At 36.0% G+C, this 23,196-nt stretch overlaps 1 protein-coding gene across 5 annotated transcripts in view; it reads right to left on the bottom strand.

Moving 5' to 3' along the window:
* Positions 1-23,196, bottom strand: part of LOC134749512 (dystroglycan 1) — a 118,769-nt gene that overhangs the window by 38,025 nt on the left and 57,548 nt on the right. For 2 of the 5 annotated variants that reach the window (XM_063684456.1, XM_063684457.1), the window contains exons 1-2: positions 22,933-23,082; positions 3,044-3,097 (exon numbers count right to left, since the gene is read on the bottom strand). The gene's annotated coding sequence lies outside the window, so the exon portion shown is untranslated. Of the gene's footprint in view, positions 1-3,043; positions 3,098-22,932; positions 23,083-23,196 lie in introns of those variants that run through there. The other 3 variants (XM_063684453.1, XM_063684454.1, XM_063684455.1) reach the window with 3 other exon arrangements.

The following is a 23,196-nucleotide window of genomic DNA, read 5'->3' as shown; positions in this document are numbered from 1 at the left end:
TGGTCCATTATTGAAAAGCAACTCAATGTTACCTTATTTGTTTGGAGAAAAAAACTTTGAAGTTGGTCTTGGTAATAAATTATGTTGGTTCCCATCAATCAATCATTTTGCTCATCAGTCGTGACCAAGACATCAAGGCGTATGTGACTGAATTACCTATATTGATAATAGCAACTAGGTAACCGTTGTCAGTTGACACGTAATCTTTATAAGGTACTAACAGCTTAAAGTAGGGCTGCTATGACCAAATAAGGATTGTAATCTTGACATAGAGCACAGTGATCTATTACCGGTGAGGGAGGCTCATTAGTATGGACAATAAATAAGTCTTAATGCCATGGCTTAGCGCTTATATCGTTTCGGATACACTCAACTCTATAACACGTACTTAAACGATTTTCAATCATATTCTTCTCTTCAGGCATAGGTTCGCAGCAGGGAGATACTTTATTTATTACCTGGAGTTGTAAATTAAAAGCTTGCAAGATTTAGTCCACGCTTGCAAGCGTTTATAGAACACGATACCCATCCTTTTGACTACTTTAAGACTATGCAGCACCTTATCCTAAATCAGATAAGCTAGATTAAATCCAGCTTGCCTTAAAACACGTGTGATGTCCTTGACACCACAGTTTTCGTAATGTTTATCAATGCTTGTTACAACTACGAGTATTTTCCTTAAAACAATCTTTCATATTTATTTCCATTTCTGTAGTGAGTAAGACCACATCCTTACTCGCATAGCCTGCAGCCGCCACACGGTGATTTACGGCCACTGTCCTTAAAACACCTTTCTCCCTTTTGGGCAACGCTTTCGGGGAACAATTTATTTGTCTGACTGAATCGACTTCATTATCACTTGGCATTAAGTGACTACCTGCTTTGGATTGGTCATGCTTCGCTCGATTCGAATACCTGACGAAAATGACAAAAAACTTCTGCCAGTAGATTGCCTTGTGCAATTTTTATCGGAGAGAAACTTCTGTTTTTGTACCTTATAAGGAATGTCCACGTCTATATCGGTAGCCTAAGGTTTACTGAAAATAACTCACAGTGCCCGTCCTACAAAAACTCTCGCTTCTTGTGATACAAACGACACGCTAAGGAATCGAAGTTTAGCTAGTGGCGTACAGAAGGCAAAATTCTATACATAAATTATAGAATTTTGCATGTGCATGTGCTTGCACTAAAATAACTAAACTTATAGAGCCTACATATATAATATGTATATTTCAAGTGGATTTATGAGCAAATATCGGTAGGTCGCCTCCATCTCTCTTATATAGGTATGCGCGTAAACGAATTAAAACTTAGAACTACTCTTATAACCTCCGTGATAAAGTTGGCAATTATTCCAATCGGCTACTGAGTGCATATGAGTAGGCCCCGAAAAACCAATCTAAGTTTCTCTCATCTCATCTCAAAATCCGCTACAAATATGAGTTATCGGAGATCAAATTACGAGTAGGTAAGTATACTGGTTCGGGATGCAGTTGGCAAGAGAACCAGGATGGAATCGTCTAGTCTAGACTCTCTAGACGGGCACTAAACCTTGGTTATATACGCGCCGATTTGCATTAAACTGGCTAATGTCTGCTCTCACCCCTTTTCGCTATTCATGAGTTATTGCTTTCATCGATCTATTTTATCTTTAGTGCAAATTTGTTCGCGGATGTCGTTTTACGTGTTAGTAAGTTGAAAATGTTTAAATAAAGATGATTTCTTGCTGGATGAGATTTATAGACAGTCTTGTTGAGTTTTCCTAGGTACCAAGTACACTCACTTTAATAATAGTAGTCGTACAAAGTCGACTAAATATCTTCCAGAAAAATATTTCTTAACGCACAGGAAAAAAAACCACTTAATTTACTATAATAAAAACAACAAATAATCCGATAAGTTCCTGTTTTCGCCGGACATTTCTCATTAAAGCTAGAAATAAAACAATCGGGAAAAACCTTTCGTAAATGCTCCACAAACACTAGTTCTTTGAAGTTTTCTCGTGGAAGTTGGAGCAGTGCCAAGTTTATATAACTACAGGTTCGCACGATATGATGCCTGTAATAAAGCATGAAATAATTTGACAACGGCTTTGGCTGGCCCAGGGAATAAACATCGTCTGACGTCTATTAAGGTTGACGATGATATATGTTTATTACATCGTACCTGTTAGGAAATTATCGTTATTACCTGGACGATATATATAATCGTGTAGTTGTTTTCGTGCATATTTAATTAGTTAAATGCATGTCGTTGACAGTAGCGCGAGTTTGCGTAAGACTTGGAGCGGTTCGAGATAAGAGGCGGTGTCTTTGCTATGCAGAAGTGGGGATCTGTGCCACGCGGCACGCGCGTCTTTGAGACAGACAGCTTTTGGTAGACACTTAAAGCTTTAAATTGTCTCGAGCAGTGGTTTTATTCTAAACGCTTACCGAGCACATCCGAATCACCGATCTAATGTACAAGTTTAAGTGTGCTTTCCAATTATACAATGTTGTAACGGAAGTAACGGCCAAGTAACATTGGTTTGCTCGAAAAAAATCGATTGACCGTGTTTGCGTAAGCAATGAGAATAAGTTAACGGCCTGATAATTATGTGGATACTGTGGACGTCAGCGATAAAATGCTGTCACCGTAATCACACAATTCTTGCTTTTAATTAATTTTGTTAATGAACTGCTCAAACGTATAATGACGATGAAATCGCGTCGTTTGATTATATTAAATTGTCTGCTGTGTTTAATTTTGATATTTTCCCAAGAGCACGCGCGGCGAGTGGTAAAGCCAGAGATATTCGTTAACAGAAATTAGAACAAATGCACTTTACGCGGAGGTTGAACCTTAAAGATCCATGTACGACTCTTCGGGTGGGATTCCATAGTTCAAAATTCCAAATTCCCCAAATGTTACCTATTTATAATTTTTGTGTAGGCGTAAACCGTGCTTGTACGAGTAAGCCTGATATTCAGTCAACATAGCTACTATTAATTCGTGGATTTTCTTGTAATTATCTAATTACTCACAATAATATATAGTTACTCACCTTGTTTAATTTAAAGCCGCGATGGACGGCGTTACAGGAATTTATTTATTTGATCTGTGAAAGATAAAATAACATGTTATTAATGATGACATAAAGATAATTAAAAGAATGGCAAATTATAATTGCAAATATCAAAAAGAGTTAAAAGCGAATAATTAATAAATTAAGTTAAAAAGGTACGAGAAAAAGTATAAGTATTTTAACAAACTTTATTGTTATCAAAACTCGAAAAACATTTATAGAATCCATTGCCTTAAGCTTAAGCTTGTGCTGTCTTAACTCAAAGCAAACATTTAAATTAGCGCTAACAAATTATATCTAAACCACTGAGCAATATCCAAATAACAAAACTTCAACTTAATCCTAAGCCTCCTGAGCTCCTGACCTACTTCCAGTGTTTCTATTTGCAAAACATGCCTTGACTGAGAGCTCATTAAAACTTGATTCCAGGATTCTGTTTATGATTTCCAGACAATAAAATATGACACTTCATTTCATATGTGTTAAATATTTATTAAACGTTGCCTTATTGGTTATGAAACATTTAATAAATGGGTAGGACCTATACTACATAAATTGGGTATCAACGTGGAATTCACATTAGGTAATATTGTCTTCGGTTACCGCGATAGTTACTCATGAAATAAAACTATGAAAACGGATTACATATATCGCGTATATTTCACATTAGGTATTTTTCGGTGCAGCATATGTTTTAGGGGAATAAAACAAAGTGCCCCGCCGCGCCGCGTCTGTCTGTTTGTGTGTATGTATGTTCGCGATAAACTCAAAAACTACTGAACGGATTTTCGTGCGGTTTTCACCTATCAATAGAGTGATACTTGAGGAAGGTTTAGGTGTATAATTTGTTAAGGTTTTGTGTAACCCGTGTGAAGCCGGGGCCGATTGGGTCGCTAGTTATAAATACCTACGTATAGAAGATTGGGTTGGATCGGTAAGCTTTGACAATCGGGAGACAGTTCAGATTCAATATCTGCGGTGTTATTCTTATCGCTCGACGAGCTCGTATGAGGTAATTCCTCAAGTAAACCAGTTTAAGAGCGCTCTTCGATTACGCGTAGTCATCACGAATCCAGAGGTCACGTTACACTAGTTCGTCCAATAACCTGACTGGCCCGAGCTCGGATATCAATCAGCCTGGTCGATCTTAAACTTAGCAGTAAATAAACAAGTACCGTTTGCTCCGTCACGGTAGTGGTTGTAGCTTTGCAGAATTTGAAGCTGCGAGATGTTCGGTATTTAGACCAAATCGTTGGCGGGATCGTTCCAGTCCACGAATCAAGGAAAACGGTCAGCGGGAACAAATGTTTCATGGATTTACTCGTACCGAATTTGTGAGATAGGATATCTAGGAAGGAATGTTTCATTGTCAACGACGTTGTTGCTTAGACAGTAAGAGTGTTATACATGCGATAGTAAGAACATTTGTATTAGTCGGAAAATGACACACCTAAACATAATGAAACGAATAGAGTTAGTGAGAGAGTTAGATATTATTAAGTAGTGACATTAATTAAGTGCTGATGATTAAAAAGGCGGATCGTCGTTTAAAGGGGCCCACTGACTATCAGTCCGCCGGACGATATCGGCCTGTCAGTTGTTCGGAAGTGTCAAATTTTTGTTTTAACTGACAGGCCGATATCGTCCGCAGACTGATAGCCAGTGGGCCCCTTAAGAGCTTAACGAGCAATATAAAATAATTAAGGGTATTAGGGATACTGAATTTATTATTTGCTGCGTGTGATATTCATAAAGCTTTTTGGGCCTCCTTAGTCAATCTTAGTTATAACATTATTTTGGATTAAACCTAGAAAACAAGTGTCAAATTGTGAATAATAACTGCGAAAATATAAAGCGATAAGGACAGTATCAGAAGTGTAGCAAATTTACGGACTGAACGGACGCTACAGCCAACGGATAAATCGAAGGCCTAGAAAGTAATAAAAAAAAACAAACTAGCCCGTAGCATCGGAACCGCGGTCAGGTCGTTTATTTCCATCGCCCGCCGCGAACATAGCGTAACGCTCAGACTAACCGGTCGACTTGTGAACCCGATGCCTGTAATAACTGTACGTACTGATGACGTACTATACTGGATATCCGTGTTTTTGATTAGCTTCCAGTCGGTAAGCGATCGCAAGAATAATCCAGCATACGCTGCAACACTGCATATGACTTGTTTCCAACTACTGGCGTTCAAAAGCTTTCGTATATTCATTTGGAAACTTTCTCAATTCCCTTTGGTTGGCAGCTGGGTGAACTTTGTGTAAAATGCCTTTTTCCACGTTTAGGTATTAAGCGGTCCTTTTACAGGCAACTTTGTTATTATCGCGCGTGATTTAAAACGGATACGGGAAACAACCGTCGTTAAAAGCAAAACATTGTAGCGCTTTGCTTGTGCATTTTTATTCTTCATTTTTGTTTATCTTAGTTTACATTGCAAAAATCATAATTACAATTTATTTTATCTACGCACATATCGTTAGTGCTGTAAAATGCGTTCAGAGACCGTAGGAAATGACCAGCATTATCACAACCAATTTTACTAAGTCATAAGTCATTTATTCATAAAGCTAATTTACAAGTTATAAAAATGGAACATATTTACATATGCCGTTAACAAATACACAAAATCAATTTGAAATAAACATAACATCACATAAATCACATTATTCGTAATAATATATAAATAGAAGAATTAGCTAGTTAACATCCCTTTTGTGGAAATTTAGGTACTCGTCAGTCATAAAACGGATGCTCAACAAGCCAGCGTTTGAGGCGACATAAAAACTGCCCAAGCTCTGGGCGCTGGTGATGCTGTCGGGCAGCTTGTTAGAGACGGCGGGCCCCATGATGTGGGTGAGCTTGGCCGACTTGGCCATTTTACAGCCGACGCCGACGAGCTTGTGGGCGTTGACTATGAGAACTTTCTTATCTGTGGTAGAAGGTAAAATCTGTACTTTAATGTTAGTACATTATAGATTTTTGTAAGGTTATGAGTTTAAATTTGGAACAGCTGTCGGAACTCAAGTGGGTCTCTATTTTAGTATCCATAGATAGTAAAACAGTTATTGATACGAAATGTCAATTCAGTATATGTTTGTAATATAAACCGCACGACATTTGATCTAGTGACATGAGAATACGGACTTCATTCTATAATAAAAAAATAAAAAAACATTCGTCTTGTCATTTGTTTGTTGGATTTTTGCTGTTACGAAAGTAGAATTGTGAAAAGTTGTTTGTAATTTACATTTTAGTTGAAAGTATGAGTAGTTTGTTTCTGTATTTCTTCTAATTTATTTTTTATTGCATTATTTTAATATCTATAGTCTATAGATATTTTACACTAGCACTATTAGTAGCAATGCTGGTCATTTCCCTACGGCTTCTGAACCCATCTTAGAGTACTTATGATATGTGTGTAGATAAAGGAGTGTATGCAACTTTACATAATTAGGCCTTAAAACACTCGTGTGATTCTATTATGAAACTCGCTAACGCTCGTTTCATAAAACCACACTTCTGTTTTAGGGCCTCTCATTATGTATCACTTGCATAAACTACTATTATTTTTCAGTGGGTTTTGCTTGCACACATATTTGTACAGCAGCGTAACACACGAGATTAGTACCTATATACATGTAAAATTAAGTATTAGTTATTTTTACATGAAAGGACATCGTATAATAATATTTATACCTACCGAACGTATTTGGTTTGGATAGCTGTAGGTATATCAAATTGCCCACGCACATATTGGTCACAGATGTAAATATTTATTTTTAGCTTCCGACAAGAGATTGATAAGTTATAAAGTAAACAAAACTTCAAAGATCCATGATTTACGCAGCATCACCTAATGTCGTATGTGACTCATGCTTAGTAACCTTAGCTGTTAAGCTTACGCGTCTTGGATTCTTGAATGTTGGGTCGAGCTCATTGCTTAATATTTAATTTCCCCTAAATTACAAGAGGAACATAAAAGCGCTAAAGCGGTTTGGCTTAGAATGCAGACGGATTATTTTTAGTAGAAGGTAATACAACAAAGTATGAATGTTTACAAAGTCAGCGCATAGTTGCTTTTACATGTGGACACGTAATATAAACACAGGCAATTTGGTTTAGACCGTTTGATTGAATTTGAGTTGACCTTAGTCTTTTTAAAAGTGCTCTATATGTCTAAGTGTGCAGTCAGTAGCAGAAGTTGCTAAGCGAGTGTTCAAAATTACCTTGACACGCTTTTATTCTCTTTAGTCTTAACAATAAAGTCGCGTCAAGATCATTTTGAACACCTCGCCCGCTTAGCAACTTCGGCTGCTGACTGTGCATCAACATCTTTAATTTTTATACAGAGTTGTAAGAGCCCCTCTTATCTTCTTATTTCACGAAGTTTCCGATGCAAACAAGCAAAGTTTGTAGTTCACAAAAACAAATTCCTACCTACATATATGCTACCGATTACATCTTATACATGTCTATGTTATCCTATAGACACATATATAAATAACGTTAGTAATGATTGTTTACCTAAATTACAGTTGACTTGCGATTAGAGAGGCCTTGCCTAGGTTCTAATTCTAAGCATTTAATCACGAGTAGGATTACTGAAATGAACTTCATAATTCAAATTATCTACACCTAATAGCTATGTTTTATTACGATTCAGCGCAATAAATATGCTAATGAAATTAAACAAAACAGTTGAAACCGGCCATTTAATAACAATGGTGAAATCGGCTCGTAAAGTAGAACTAGAAACATCTGTTGTCCGTTTAATTTTTAGAGCCTGCCCAAATGCGAGTAACAGGGGATGGTACGGTTTATTAGCATTGAGCATCGATTTTATCGCTGTTTGATGATAATAAAGCCATAAATATTTAATGCTCCAGCCAGATGCAATATTATACGAAAATATGTGATACCATGCATGAAATATGAAAAATTCCAACGCGTATAATATTAACCGCTGAAAACTTCAGTAAAATTCCTTGATATAATAGGTTTATATCCAAAGAGCCCTAAGGCTTGTTTTCGACACTAACAAAGCAATTACCACCATTAAACATGATAGAAGGGCTTGTGAATCGCCATGTGTTCGATTTCACCATCGATTCGGCTATTCGAATATCGTGATGTCACCCGGCCCGCCCGTTTGTCGCCGAACGGCGTTGCGCAACCCGACATCTCTATTAGTAACTGACAGAATTGTAGCTGTGAAATGTAACTGAGTTCAGTTACTAGGCTAGCTATGCTATGTTGTTAGGCTGGCTAGCGAAGTAATTACGATGTGGTCACAAGCGTTGAATGTGATATTGACAACATGCTAGTTTATTATCGACATATTTACTTGAAATTGATTCCTTGGATTCCAATTAGTTTATCAATCAAAACTTTTTTAATCGCTTGTTGTTATTATTTTTTATATTATAGCAGTGTTTAATGTTTTTACGAGTAATAATTCGTTTAAATGAACCTGTATTGAAACTGTTCGGGAGGATTTAAAAATAATGCATGACTAACAGCGGTCCAAGAGTATACATGTAATCAAGAAGGTAAGCAAATATCGTAAACGGCACATCTATGTAGCTATATTGCTAGTAGCCTATAGTACTCGTATAGTAAACAATGCCGCCTTTTAGCGAAGTTTTAAGGATATTTACACAAGAGTTTGCTTAAGGCTTCTTCATATCAAGTTAAGTGAATTTGTTAGTATCCTCTTATCGTTCTGATAGTAAAAAGCCCAGGTCGTTCTATCAAATATACTTGGTAATCTTGGTATACACGATTGAAGACCGCTATTAGAGAGCACTGGGCTTATTCCCAAACTTACTATCACGAATTTTTATCAATATGAATAATAAGAGTAGTCTTTCCATTATTACAACATACCAATTTGATCAGTCTTATCGCTGGTAATAATACTGTTTATATTATATACTTAATATACTTTAATGCATTTGTTCTAGCAAATACCTACATTTTGATGCATAATTTTCACATTTTTGGTCTGATTTTGATTATTTTGATATCAGTGTATGGCTTGAGACATCAGCTTTAATTTTGTAGTAAGTACATTGCTTTAACGTCCGACTTTTGTTTTGAAAATAATCGTTTTTTTTTATCATTTTTTTTTTTTAATTTGGTATTGTATATTTTGGTACATAGTGTATTAGTAAAATATATAATATTTCATTGACTTTCGTTTAATACCCCACACGTGTATGTGCAATGCATAGTTTGGGTGCAAAATGCAATATTCGCAACGAGGCGGGAGTCATTTTGATGACGTCATTCCGCTGAAGTAGATGGTCGGCGCCGCTGTCTCCCAGCAGTTTTGGAGACCCAGTACCATGCCCAACAACATACTAAAAATTGGTAGCGGTTTCCGGATCTGAACTATCTCTTCGACCGGTTCTTATAAAAAAATATAAATTAAGTGCAATTTAAAAACATACGTACATGTGTTTTACAAGTATAAAATCGGAAAAGATGAAAAATATAATGTCGAAACTGTTAAAATTAGAATGTAAATCGAGACTGATTGACAATTTGACAGATTGGGGATGATTCAGTCTTGCCAGGCATAAATAACTCATTCGTTTGAACATTATTTATTTACGTCAAAATAATTCTCGGCATTCCACTATTTCTTTGAAGTCCTAATTCCGAATATCATGTTTGCCTTATTGATTTATATTTGACAGGAGCTAAAGTAAGGCAGGTAATATTTATCTTAAATAAAAAATAACCGGTTAAATTTATGTTATAAAGAAAATATGTCATAAACTGCTATGGTTAATGGCTATGGCTTAATTTAGGCCTGATTTGGTATTTTTATTCCGACCTGTTGCCACAGGGAAAAAATATATTACGTTTAATTTTATTATTTTTGTAATCAAGTAATGGGATGGTTTAATAATATAAAATTGCACATATGCTAAATAGCTGTAAAATAACAAACACGTTTAAAGGGAGTGAGTTTTACGTATCCCTTAAATTAGAAAAGACTGAATTTGTACGTATTTCCTAGTTATTAGAAACATTTCCAGTAGGATTTCAGTAAGCCAGTGATTTAAATTAAGATATACGCAGTTTTGTGCAATACCAGTGTGGATCATAATAGGAGATGCAGTGCGTGCAACGGCTTTTGAATGGGATTTATCACGGCAACGTGACTGTGCGCTGCCCACGCGCAGATGTTTGCGGTTGGGCGTTAAGCCGTTTATGCACTTACTGACGCACAGTCCGATGATATGTGGTTTACCGGGTTTTGACTTGTTTTACATCAAAATGACTAGCATCGATAATGTGATTTACTATCAGATTCGTAAGTAAGTAAATATTCTTTATTGTGCATTACTACTACACTACACTTATTCTTTGTTTATTTAGTTAAAAATACACAGAAAATGAAACACAGTAAAAAACTAGGTAACAACAGGCGGTCTTATCACAAAGATGCGATTTCTTCCAGACAACCGACTCGTAATATATTATTCGCGAGTTTGTTTTTACTAAAAATATATAATTAACCGCCGATACAAAGTTCCTGCAGATTTTCCTGCAACGATATTGAAGAAAGGGGAAAAATAACTTTAAATTCATAAAATAAGTCTGAATTGAATTGTACTCCTAATAGAATGATCTGGTGTGCATGATGAATTGGCGAAAATTTGTCTAATAAACATAACGGTATTGTTTACCAAAGGAAAACGTAAGTATATACATAAATACTATATGCTGAACCGTTTATGTAGGAGGAGTTTTGGATGTGTAAATAGTGAGTAATCTCAAGAGAAACCACTCGAGCTAAGCACATAGTCTCTTGCATTCAAGACAGGTCATCTACGTTTGTCAGTCGCAGCCCGACAAAGTAAGATAATTAATATAATTATAGTCATCTTTGAGTCTCGTTTTATTCCTCTGAGTAAAATAACTACAGTACTGCATGTTTTCTTAATTATAATTAAATAATTATTCTTAAAAGTAAACCATTAAAATGCAATTTCTATCTTTTTAGTACCTAGTCCACATACAGACAACATCATAGACATATCCATTTTCCACATTAACTCAATCTAAGTAATAAAATGTAAATGTGCATACATATTTGAGATTGTTTTCTTTTATTGAGGTGTGCAATAAAGAGTATTTGTATTGTATTGTATATTTACAACCTAGATTAAATGAAATTGGTGCAATACTTTGACGTTTATTACATTCAGAATAACTCTAATACTGTTACGATTTTGTGTGAACTTAATTTGAAATACATCGACATAGTTATGTTTATATAGGTAGTTGTGGCATGTGACATTTATGCTCATAAAGCCAGCCTTGCGTATAATTAACCAACCCCAATGGAAATAACGTAGGTACAGAGTGGTACAGATACAGACATGACTCTTGAGCGTATAGTTAGTTAGCTCTTAGTAAACGTCTGCACTTGCCCTTAGCGCGCGGGCGGTGCATAAACCTCTTACTTCGAAAGGGCGTCATACCTACGCGAGGTTACGTTAGGTTCTAATGTTAAATATTTTGGAACTCATACATTATTATTTTCGTCGGATAGGTCGGAAGTAGTAGCAGACTGCTTTAGTTAGGTCTGAAACTTTGTTATGCTTAAGTACTATTTATTTACGAGCTCTTAGAATAGAATGTAAAAAAATAATATACTGCATCAGAGTATGTAAAGATATGCCAAAATATGCAAACCTACTCGTAGTACTCGTATTGCAGCTTTGTTTACATAATGTTATCGTATAAAAGGATTATCTTCTTTCTAATAAGATTTAAAACGAGTATCAGATGTCAATTATAATACGTCAAAATAAATATAACGAATAGGTACAATATAAATCTGGATTAGTGCAACCACAGAACTATATAGTGCAACTGAATAAAAAAGGTGCAAACCTTACAGAATTGTTAAGGAGATATGTTGTTATGGAATGGGAAGGCAGAAAGGCGCGTCGTCACGCGCGGCTAGCCAGCGAATTAATCTGCTACGGTGACTGAACTGTCATACATGCACCGAGACACCCCACCCACCAACATACTCTGATGCAGTTCATGTAATTACAGCCTTTACTTCGACGAGATAAGGTCTAAGTGCACAGATTAATTGACGGTTCAGTGTTGCGGCTAATACATTGTGTTAATGCTTTATAATTAGAGCGCTTGTTCGCACCCAGTTTGGTGAATACAATGGCCGCGTATTTTAGAAGTATGATACATATAGGTCACCAAGACTGTAAAACTTCTAGGAAATGCCCGCTGAAATACCAGAAAGTAAAGTGATCGTAAATCTGAGCAATGACAGTGAAATAACTATACTTGCCGCTAATAGATGTTTGTGTTTCGTAATCACATACATAGGTATTAGGTTAGCGTATGGCGTAACATTGTTGTAGGCAATAATATAACTAAAGGAACTTATTATAAGTCATAATGGTAGGTCATAATGTGTTGATTTCGTGGACGCTGTAGCAAACTAACTTAACCTTAAATATGTTACCTGAAGTTCATGGGTTTGATTAGAAATATGAAGCATTTCCTATCCATATTAATATTATAAATGCGAAAGTCTGTCTGCCTGTTACCTATTAAACATATTAATAACGGGTCACTCACGTATTTTAAGTCGAAAACGCTCGACATGTTTCACTCAGTACCGAGTAGCGTCATCAGGAGCTTGCGTCGACGGTGACGGACCGGCGCAGACTGCGGGCCGAAACGAGGAATCGATAAAAAGCAGATTGGATAAAAAATAAGCTACCCAAATTTCTAACTCCACGTAGACGAAGTCGCGGGCAAAAGCTAGTAAACATGTAATTTGTATAAAAGATATCCAATTACATTAATCAAAATCCCTAGACTTCCAGACACGTTTAGGTTGTAATCTTCTTCCAGTCCAGGCACGTATGTAATCCAATTAAATATTGCCATAACACATTTCACTGTTTTGTTAATTATGCTATTAAAATTAGTGGAGACTATCCTCAATTTCGAATTGCTTAACGTGTTGTTTCTGAATCGTGACATTCGTGACATCAGTGCAGCTGTAGGGATTAAAGGGATTGAATTACTAACTAGGTTGAATACCGTTTCAAACTGCAAGCGTTAGTTAAATATGGTTATATTCCTATTCAAATTTGTGAGCGTGCGTTTATGTTATTTAATTAATTTAATGTGTAACCTATATGTTTACCAGTATATAAAGTAAAAGGTTATCGTCGTGCTTTAATTAAAACACTGATAATTCTTTTTCTTAATGATGTATAATCAAATAAACAGTACACTGTATATTTTACTGTAAATATAACATTATGCGACGGCCGATCGAGTGATGAGCGTTTTATTTGCATATAATATCAGTAATTCAGAGGAAAACCCAGACACGTAATAGCTTAACAATAATTATTGGAAGGAAAATAATAAACCATAAAACAATATTTATTCTAGTTCGCGACAACAAACGGCGAGCAGATCGTCCTAGATTATTTTTATTTTGTTAAAAACTGAACCAGAGAATGGACCAATATCTCCGTTCGTAGACAACAGCTGTTGTTTCAAACGGCAGCTCCGTAAGTTTCGTCGTCGCGTATCTAGACCGACATTATGTAACTTCACACTAGCAGGCTGACTCAGGTCAGTCCTTATCTACTAAAGGACCTAACAACTGGGAAATTTGGGTAGTGTACTCTTTTTTATACATAAAAGTACGGTGTTTTCAACTGAATGTACGCTTTTGCGAACATCGTGTGTTTAGGTAAAATGTATTTCCTTATAGATTGCAGTCTTCATAGAATCGTAGACCTTGAACTGTTTGCTAGCACCTGGTAGTATCTTTTTTTGTATATCACATATAAACTTGTTGGCTTCAAAGTTCTTCACTCGTAGTCAGCACATTGTTCAAGCTAGCGGAGTCGTGTGGCTGGAGAGGATGGGAGAGGATCGTGCTGTGAGAAGAGCGTATGTGGGGCACCCGGGCGGAAAACGTCCGTCTGGGCGTCGCAGATACCGCTGGAGTGACGAAGCACAAAGACCTGTCCGCCCTCGGAATACCCAACTGGCGTGAAGTGGCGCAGAATAGGGCAGATTGGCGCTCTCTTGTGTTAGAGGCCAAGATCCTTTTTGGGTCACTGAACCAGTGAAGTAAGTAAGTCAGCACATTGTTACATCGGCCGCCTAGTTAATTACTACCTACTACATTATTTTACATGTTAACGGCGCATTAAGATTGGGCACTTTGCCTGTAAAACTAGTGTCGTCGGCAATATAGTTTATGCTTACAAAACCAATACCTACTGACATGTGTACTTTAATGTGCAACATATCCTTGTACTTACTTAGATCAGTTTAGGTAGGTGCTAAGGAATTTTGCATTAAGAGAAGGGAAAAATGTATCAGTTAAACTTTTGTATCCAATTTTGTTTACCATTCCACTCAGAAAGTCTTTCTTCCTTATTCATGAAACTTTACGGGCCTGATTCAAATACATAAGTCAAAATGTCAGATAAAGACAAACGATTCATAGCTAATTCAGTCCAGTAACGCGTTTATGAATAGCGCCATTTTTCTTTGAGGCCACTATTTTAAAACGATACAGTTGCATCTCTTAACTGAACTATGTAATATAAAGTAGGGCGTTATAAAATCTAAATAACGATATATATGTCAATCTTCCACTATGCACACACTGACACTGAATTGCTTCTGGCCATTTAATTCAGCTACGTGTTCCAAGAACGTTTTACCAGTTAACTCAATTGGCCTATTTCATGCTCAGTATAAAATATAATTTATTGGCCAAGTAGGTAAAGGAGAGTATAGTTATACCCCTGAGTTTGTAAACGTACCCGTAGTAAAGGAGTTGTTTAGGAGTTATTTTGATCATGCAATAGATAACCAGAGCAAATGCATGTGGGTTACCATAAAAAAACCGAATGTCTATAGGTGTGCCTAATATTTAAAGAGTTCCCCTGATTTCTCCAGAATCACATAATTTATTTATTTATTTTAAAATTTATTAGTTGTCATCGATACATTGGGGAACATAATTATATCCATTATCATCGAAAATTTGAGATCGGTTAAAATACAAGAAGACGCAATTAAGCTTTCGACAGCTGAAGCGTTCGCGCCTGTTTAACGTCCAAGTCCACATCCTTTTATAAACAGCGCCTTTCAAATCCCGTTGAAAACTGTACAGTTATACTGCACATTGCACATTCTTTGATGTCATTTGCAAGGAAAATTATTCAAATGCTCACACGAAATACTGGGACGAACGTGAGTCGCGAAAAAGGCAAAATTCAGACCAAATTAATTAAAAATGCCACATTTAAGTTATACGTATATTTTCTAACTTTTCACCTGTTGTTAAATATGTTCGTCAAGTCATAGTATACACAGTAGAGAATGCTAAAAAAATGAACACTCTTATGCGTAACGGTTCTACATCCTTGTTCGGTAGTTAGGTAAAGTAATAAGGCCTTTTTTTATATACCACGTCGGTGGCAATCGAGCATACGGCCCGTCTGATGGTAAGCAGTTACCGTAGCCTATGGACGCCTGCAACACCGGAGATATTACACGCGCGTTGCCGACCCTTTAAAAACCTGTACACTCCTTTTTGAAGAACCCCTTGGCCTTCCTAGGATCCTGTCACCCTAAGGTTATCTAGAAGAGATCGCATACAGCAATAATACTGCCAGGGTGTTACCTTTATTTACATTGTAAATCTGAGTTTGAATTTGTTTTCTTTGTGGTGCAAATGGTGCAATAAACAATATTCACATACTAAGGGCACACCGCACGGAATAATCACACGTGTAGGTAGGTAGGTACACATGATGCACTAATTAACGATCCTTCACGGTAAAGTAATGAAACAGAGCACGCGCTAACCCGATTAACCTGCAGGCAATTATCATCTAGCTGCATTCGCTATGCACTTTCGTAATGAGGGCTAATCGGACATTGCCGTGTCAGGAGCGCGCTAAACATGGATACTGGCGCATTGCTAGTCCGATTACTGGCGATTATGTTCTCTGTACAGCTTTCTAGCTGCTTTCATTGTGATCAAAACGGTCCATTTTAAATACCATGACCAGTTTCTACTTCCGCCTTTGTACTTGGCACTAAATATACCTCCGTTACACGAGGCCCAATTTTCTATTATAAAGTAATAAAGCAATGTGTGGCCTCCTAAAAGCCCTTTGTCCTTATTGTGTCAAGTTGAAAGTAAACGAAATTAACTGACTACAATCGAATACAGAAGTACCAGTTTGTTGATTGTCAAAATGGTTGATTGATATTTTAGTGAAGTCTTATTGAAAACCGCCAAAGCTAGACTTTACTATGTTATTGAAAACCCTTTGGTGTTCTAGAGTTTAGGTACATGCATAATTGTTGAGTGACCTGAGTCCAAAAATAAACTTATAAACAACAAGCTTATATAGCAATATGAGTAGACATTCTGAATCTCAAATTCAGTTATCAATTCTGAAAGTTTTTTAAAGTTTATTTAAAAGACAACAGACACAAATAAAAATTACACACAGGATCATCATACAAAAATAAACATATCAAATTTTAAAATCTAAATCAACCACGTAGATAAAAAAAGATTAAAGAGAGATTGAGTTATTACTTACATCTTAGAGATTCAGTTTCCGATACAATTACGTTTCCTACTTGGAATAAAGGTAAAAATGCTTTATACAGGTTGTTTGTATTGAAAGACCATACTTTTACCCGAACTGAGTTACTATTCAGGTTACGTTCCTTTGTTCAGGCACAATATCTATTAAAAAGACTCAAGGGTCATTCAGAGCGGTATTAATGGTATGCCCAGGAAAAAATGATTGACCCTCAGAGAAGTACTTGAGCTTCGTGGAGGTAAAAAATATTGAAAGTAGATTCAACTGATAAGATTATAAATGAAATTTACATTAATTTAGATAATGGAAGCATAAGCTTAGGAATGTCATTTACCTTGAATACCTATTACCATCTTGCTAGGAGGAAGAGAGAGTTGTTAGAAAAGTCACTTCTGATTAAACTAATCTCTTAAGCTTATTAAGCATAGTTTTCACTTAACCTAATAAGGATTTAATCCAGAGTTGAATATCGGGAAACAAAAACAATCATCCAAAACTATTAGTCAGCACATGTGCTGTTTCTATGTTAAAACTCACAATTACAAGTATCAACACGGAATTACTACAGTATTCAAAAGGATGCGATATGAGCAAATTAAGAAGAGCTGACCGTAATGCGCTTAAAGCGGTAAATCGGTAATTCTCTTAGCAGCCGGATAACAACTCACTGGGCAAGCAGCCGTGTAAGTACAGGTAACCTACTCAACGTTTTATGATGTAACTATTCAGACTGCAGAGGATTAAGTCCACTGAACCTGGACACTTCACGGGATATCGCACCGAGTTCGAGCAGTCACAACAGAAATGCATAAACATTAGTTTGTTTGTTTGTTAACGATATCATGCAAAATTGACTTATCTAGTCATAAAACTAAAAAGGTGTTAGTAATTATTTAAATCAAAATTGCGTGATTAAAAACTTTAGTTGTATAACAAAAAGTAGAGCTGATTTTTTTAAGATTGTGATATTTAGCTGGTATGTTTTTCAAACCCTCCATGCCGAATTCTTAATAGTCTAATGTTTATTAAAACCTTTTATGATTTTGTTGGTATTTTTGCTGTTTGTTTGTTACCTACCCCAATTATTTTTATCAACAATGCCGTAAAACGTATTAATTAAAGTTGTAATCCGATGTTATTGATAAACTTTTGATTGTATTTTTTTAACTCCCAAACACTATGACTAACTACCTAACTGTATTTTAAAACGAACAAATTAACAAATGAAAACAATATGTATTGGAATGAAATTAATATTCAACGTGTACTCAAAGCTTCAAAGGTGTGACAGATCGTTCCCGTCCCGAGCGATATGTATACAACAGTGTTAAAGTTGCATCCGCATTGTATAACCAAACATCCATGCATCCACACGCGCCTTTGTGGCGTAAGACCTGAATAAACAAGCACGGCCACCTGCTCTGAAATAAAATAGAATATTTAGCCGATCGATATGGCGGATGCGTGAGGCGCGATCTCTGCCGGGCACGGTATTGATTCCCACCCGGGATTGACGTGATGTGACGTGACTTGAGATTGATTTGAGCATGCCAATCGATTGAGCAGATTGTCTTTGAGTTCGTGCAATAAAGGCGAATTAGGGAGAGGAAGTGGTGTTTCATGTCAGACGCTTGAAATGCTGTGTATGTTATGAAACATTAATAGTGCCATGTCATGCAATTGTACACAATGACGACAGATTATGCTCTATGGTTAAAGTGTGCGATATTATACACGTCCATGAAAAGATTGATAATGATTATTAAATATATAGCCGTCTTGAAATTACTGAATCTGTAACACTTAACCGACTTTAATTTATGCTTCGATGATTGATTTAGCTGGTAAAGAAATTGACATTCATTTCTTTCACGATCATCCAGATTATGCTGCGACGTGATAAAAAAATACTGAATTTTCCTTGTTGGCAATAATGTAGTTGACTGCCTAATTCTAAATCGCGAAAGTTTAAAACGATAAAATGTAAAAGTTTGTCACGTCAGACACTGTTACACATTTTGCTTTAATACTAGGATTCAGAACTTTAAACATCCTACATTCAAAATGGCCAAGTTGACACATTTCGAGCTCCGGTCTTTTTAGGTAATTTAAAGTTTAAGCCCTTAACGCTGTGAGCCATAAAGTACTCCCGGGAACAGGATTAAGGACCCAAGATACATGAACATCTGCCATAGAGCTGTTGAACTGAGAACTCAGGCTTAATCTGGTAACGTTTATGCTGTCGAAGGATACTCTTATATAATAACAATAGCATCGGATTTTTTTTAAACATTTTATAGCGTCATAATATGTTATGGTCAGCGCGCCTTCAGTTAAACCTTGAGTATAAAGTGTTCTTTGTTTAAAAAATATCAGGCGCGGTCCAAAAAGAGGTCAAAGCTTTAGAAAATCGAGCAAAATTAGCAATTAAATGATTTCGCACCCAGCCTAACTTACCCGAGAGCCACATCCAAACCGAAGAATTCTCTCCGTGAGTCGTCAATCAAACTGAGAGACGAACCATTAATTCCACCGTCCGGAATCTGTGACAATTTGCATCCGTGCCCTTGTTATTAAACGTAGTTTACAAACATGTCCTTCAAGTGTAAACTTACGTTACTAGTAAGCCTTGGAGCGTAATCTGCTATTACAATTCTAGGAAAACGAATTTGTAAATGCCTATAAAATGAGCCCTTTCGTTATGAATCTCGAGAAGGCTGATATTGTAAATATTTCTTTCCATTTATTTTAGGACCATGATTGATTTATACGATGTAGGTAGATTATTTTGGTGGTGATCTCAACCGTCGGAGATGCATCAGAATTTGCAAGGGAAAACATTTACAGTTTAAAATTAAAAATGAGATCATTTCTTGAGAAATGCCGTGTCTTGTGCTAGTTTAAATAAATCCGTCATTAAGATCAACGAAAACATAGTAAGCAGCTGATAGTGCAGACAACAGAAATTAATCTTTGGGGCTTTAGTTTTTAATAATTTTTGAAACTGATGAAATAGACAGATTTTTATTGTTTGTGGTTTTTTCTTAAAATATTGTACTCCTGGTTTAGCAGATGTATTGTTACCAATTGTTACTTTATTGAACATTGAGACAGATTACCACAATAAAAACAAAATATATACAATGTATAAAGGCAAACTTATCCCTATAAGGGATGTCTTTCAGTCAGCCTTAGAGCAATAGAGAGAGAAAAAAACAAGTTAGACAAACGAACACTATGTACAGAAAGTAAATTATGGTTAAATATCACACACGTTCCGGCAAAGATAATGTCTAATAAATAATTCTATCACAATCACTTTCAAATACTGAAATACCAATGCTCTGCGAGCCAGTAAAAAGCTAATTGCAACCATACATTAACCGATTAACTGATCACATCGTAGTCACATCGTTGACTATGAACGCGGAGCAAATAATTACAGTCGGGAAATTGCTCGCTCAAACTGTGACATTATTGGCAGAACCCGTAATTAGTAAGAGAATTATGCGACCGTGCCATATATAAAGATATGAAAATGAGATCATTATGGATTACAATTAAAGTTTATTGACACTCATATGTAGAACTTGTAGAAGTATATATACTATTTTGATGACAACGTTACTTTCATGGCATTTATGACAGCCTATGATTATGTCTATCGCGTATGTAACTGCGTAACTTATTTTAGAGTTCATCCATAAACGATTACGTATTCCGTCACGCCTTTTGGGGCGTGGAATAAAACAAACCGATTATTTTTCGTGAAAACAAAAACGATAATATGCACGATAAAAATCTCACGGAGAACAAAGTTGCTAATAATGCTAATAGAAAACAGTCGAATCATGCTTAAAACAAACAGGAATTGCCGTGACTTTTGTAAAACGATCGCCGGAGTGTGACCGTGCTCGTGTTGGTTGTTGTCATGACAACTACAGTTTTCTAATGAACAAGTGCAATTTGTGTATTCATTCATTCAGGCGAATTTTGAGTACCTATCTAAAGTGCTTGCATTTCTTTGTAAGTCGTAACTGGCCTTAAGCAGTCATTTAAATACTTGATAATTAAAACACATTCGAAGGAAATACATATTTAACCTGGGCATCGCTATAAAATCAGATACTCGATTTTTATAAGATGCTGATTCTTTTAATGCAAAGTGAAAATTGTTTTTAGGTCATTTACAATAGTCGTACATCATGCCATATGGGAGACACGTGATCTCCGAAGTTAGTAGAAAGAAGTGCAGACATGACATAACCAAGGCAATAACTAAGTACGAATTCTGTCAAAATGCTGTATAAGACAAGAACATTTATTATTAACTTCTCATTGTGCATTTAAAAACTGTATTTTTATTGCTTCGTTAGATAAGCCCACGAGGACAGAGGACAACGAACTTGGTGGCGATGTCAACCACGACTGCGATATTGCATAATATGGCCAAGATGCTAAGAGCATTAGCATGACTCGGAAACTTGGGCGCTCAACTTGTCAAATAAATTCACTTTATTTTCCATTGGGGCTGCGTGATTTCGATTTTACGTAATTGTAAATATAATTACATTTTTTTGCATTTTGAGCGGCAAGCACGTTTTGAGGTCATAGTTTTCTGGTTTGTTATCGTTTTCTTCAGTACGTTCGTTAGGAACCTACATACGATAGACAAAATTCGAAGCCTATTTTTACAAAGGTTGATGAGGTTTCCTTATTGAAATAATCCTTTATACATCCCAAAAAAGAAAAACAATTCATTCAACGAAGCGGGGGTATATTTTAAGGGCTGCTACAACATAGCTTAGGGCTAAAATGTAACATTAATAGAATGAAAGAGCCGACAACCACGATCGCAAATAGGCACAATAGACAGCCAAAAACATGAAAAAAAAAATGTAACTTGTAATGAACTTTACATAATGGGGAAGTTAATCCTAGGGAGTTTTATTTGGGCGATTAATATTGCCTATTACAATATTAAAGGTAAGTATTAAAAAGGTCGACCGAAAATTTTGAACAGCCAGAGGTACCTATGAAGTTAAATATCTATAATGAATTAATCACTGTGTGGAAAGAACTTTAAGTATACCTAAAGTTTCTAATGAATAGATTGGTTAGGAATTGTTCGCTTGGTAATTATTAATGTTATGACTTTGAAAGTATATGCAAGTTGTTCAAATATGCCGCTAACTTGATACGTTTGGTATCGAGTTACTTGGGTTGTGTCCGTTGTTATTATTTCGTCAAAAGCGGCTGATGGCTATATTGCTGTCATTATAGTTATTGGATAGGCAGTTATTATGTTTAGACATAGTAGACCCTAGTCATACAATGTTAGTAAGAAAATAAAGCAGGCCGGATTACCTACATCAGGAATAACAATTGTGTTAACTAAAATATAAGTGAGAGTATGAATTACATTTACATGGAAAATAACCATCTATAGTATCTATACTAGATTATCCATATAAAAATGTATGGCTATTAAAATTAAGTAAGCAAATAGTCTATTTCTGTCAATTTTCTTTCAATCTTCGATGTCAATTACGATCATTACAATTATACTGAAGCTAATAGGTCTAATAACAGAATTGGAATTTGTCAAATATGTAGTTACAAGTTAATTAGAAATTGTTTGCGACCAATTTTATGATTATCTGTCATTAGCTAGTCTTCATGATACAGATTCGTGTAGTTGTTAAAATTGCCAATTACTCTCAGCCGGTGAAGTAAAGAATTGGGGAATTTCGTGAGTAGAATTTTTCATCTCGAATCAACTCTCCCCATGCTCTCGGCACACGCCAGGGCTTTTGCGAACTATGTGAATTTTATTAGGGTTGGCAATCGATAGCTACCCTATTCCTAAACCCCTTTTCTACTTTACGACGTCAATAATATTTATAGCGATAATAATGACGGCGTGTGATTGAAAATGCATGAAGATGGAGCGCTTTCGCCTAAAGAGTCAGTAAAACTCGTTTTATTGACACTTGACAGTTATTAAAGCTTAGAGATAGTTCTTATCTGTTGTAATGTAAGACTACACATACATTACATTCCCGTCAAGCAGCATTCGCAGTATTAGACTTGACATTTCTAATTTTAACTATCGTTTCATGTTTATTTTGAAATATTTGTTGATGCACATACACTAAATACCATGCATATTATTTGAATAAATTACTGACAACTTACATGTATTTAATAAATCCGCCAGCCAATAAGTAGCAGTGAATTTCAAAGCACTTTGACACTTAATTGAAATAACTTCACTTCACCAAGTCACTACGCACAGGTCCGCCACAGTCAACCGGCGCCGGCAGCGAGAAAGAGCCGACTAAGCCAATGAACATTCGCTCCCCTCCCTGCTCCCGCACCCAGCCTGAGATCAGCTGAGAATCCCTATATATTTTTTATTTGCGGCACGCATCTGTCGTCAATAAGTCATTCTACTGTTTT

Source organism: Cydia strobilella, chromosome 18 (assembly GCF_947568885.1).
Source record: "Cydia strobilella chromosome 18, ilCydStro3.1, whole genome shotgun sequence".
NCBI lineage: Eukaryota > Metazoa > Arthropoda > Insecta > Lepidoptera > Tortricidae > Cydia > Cydia strobilella.
Note: the sequence above shows the minus strand (reverse complement) of the source record. Positions and strands in the feature narration are given on the sequence as shown.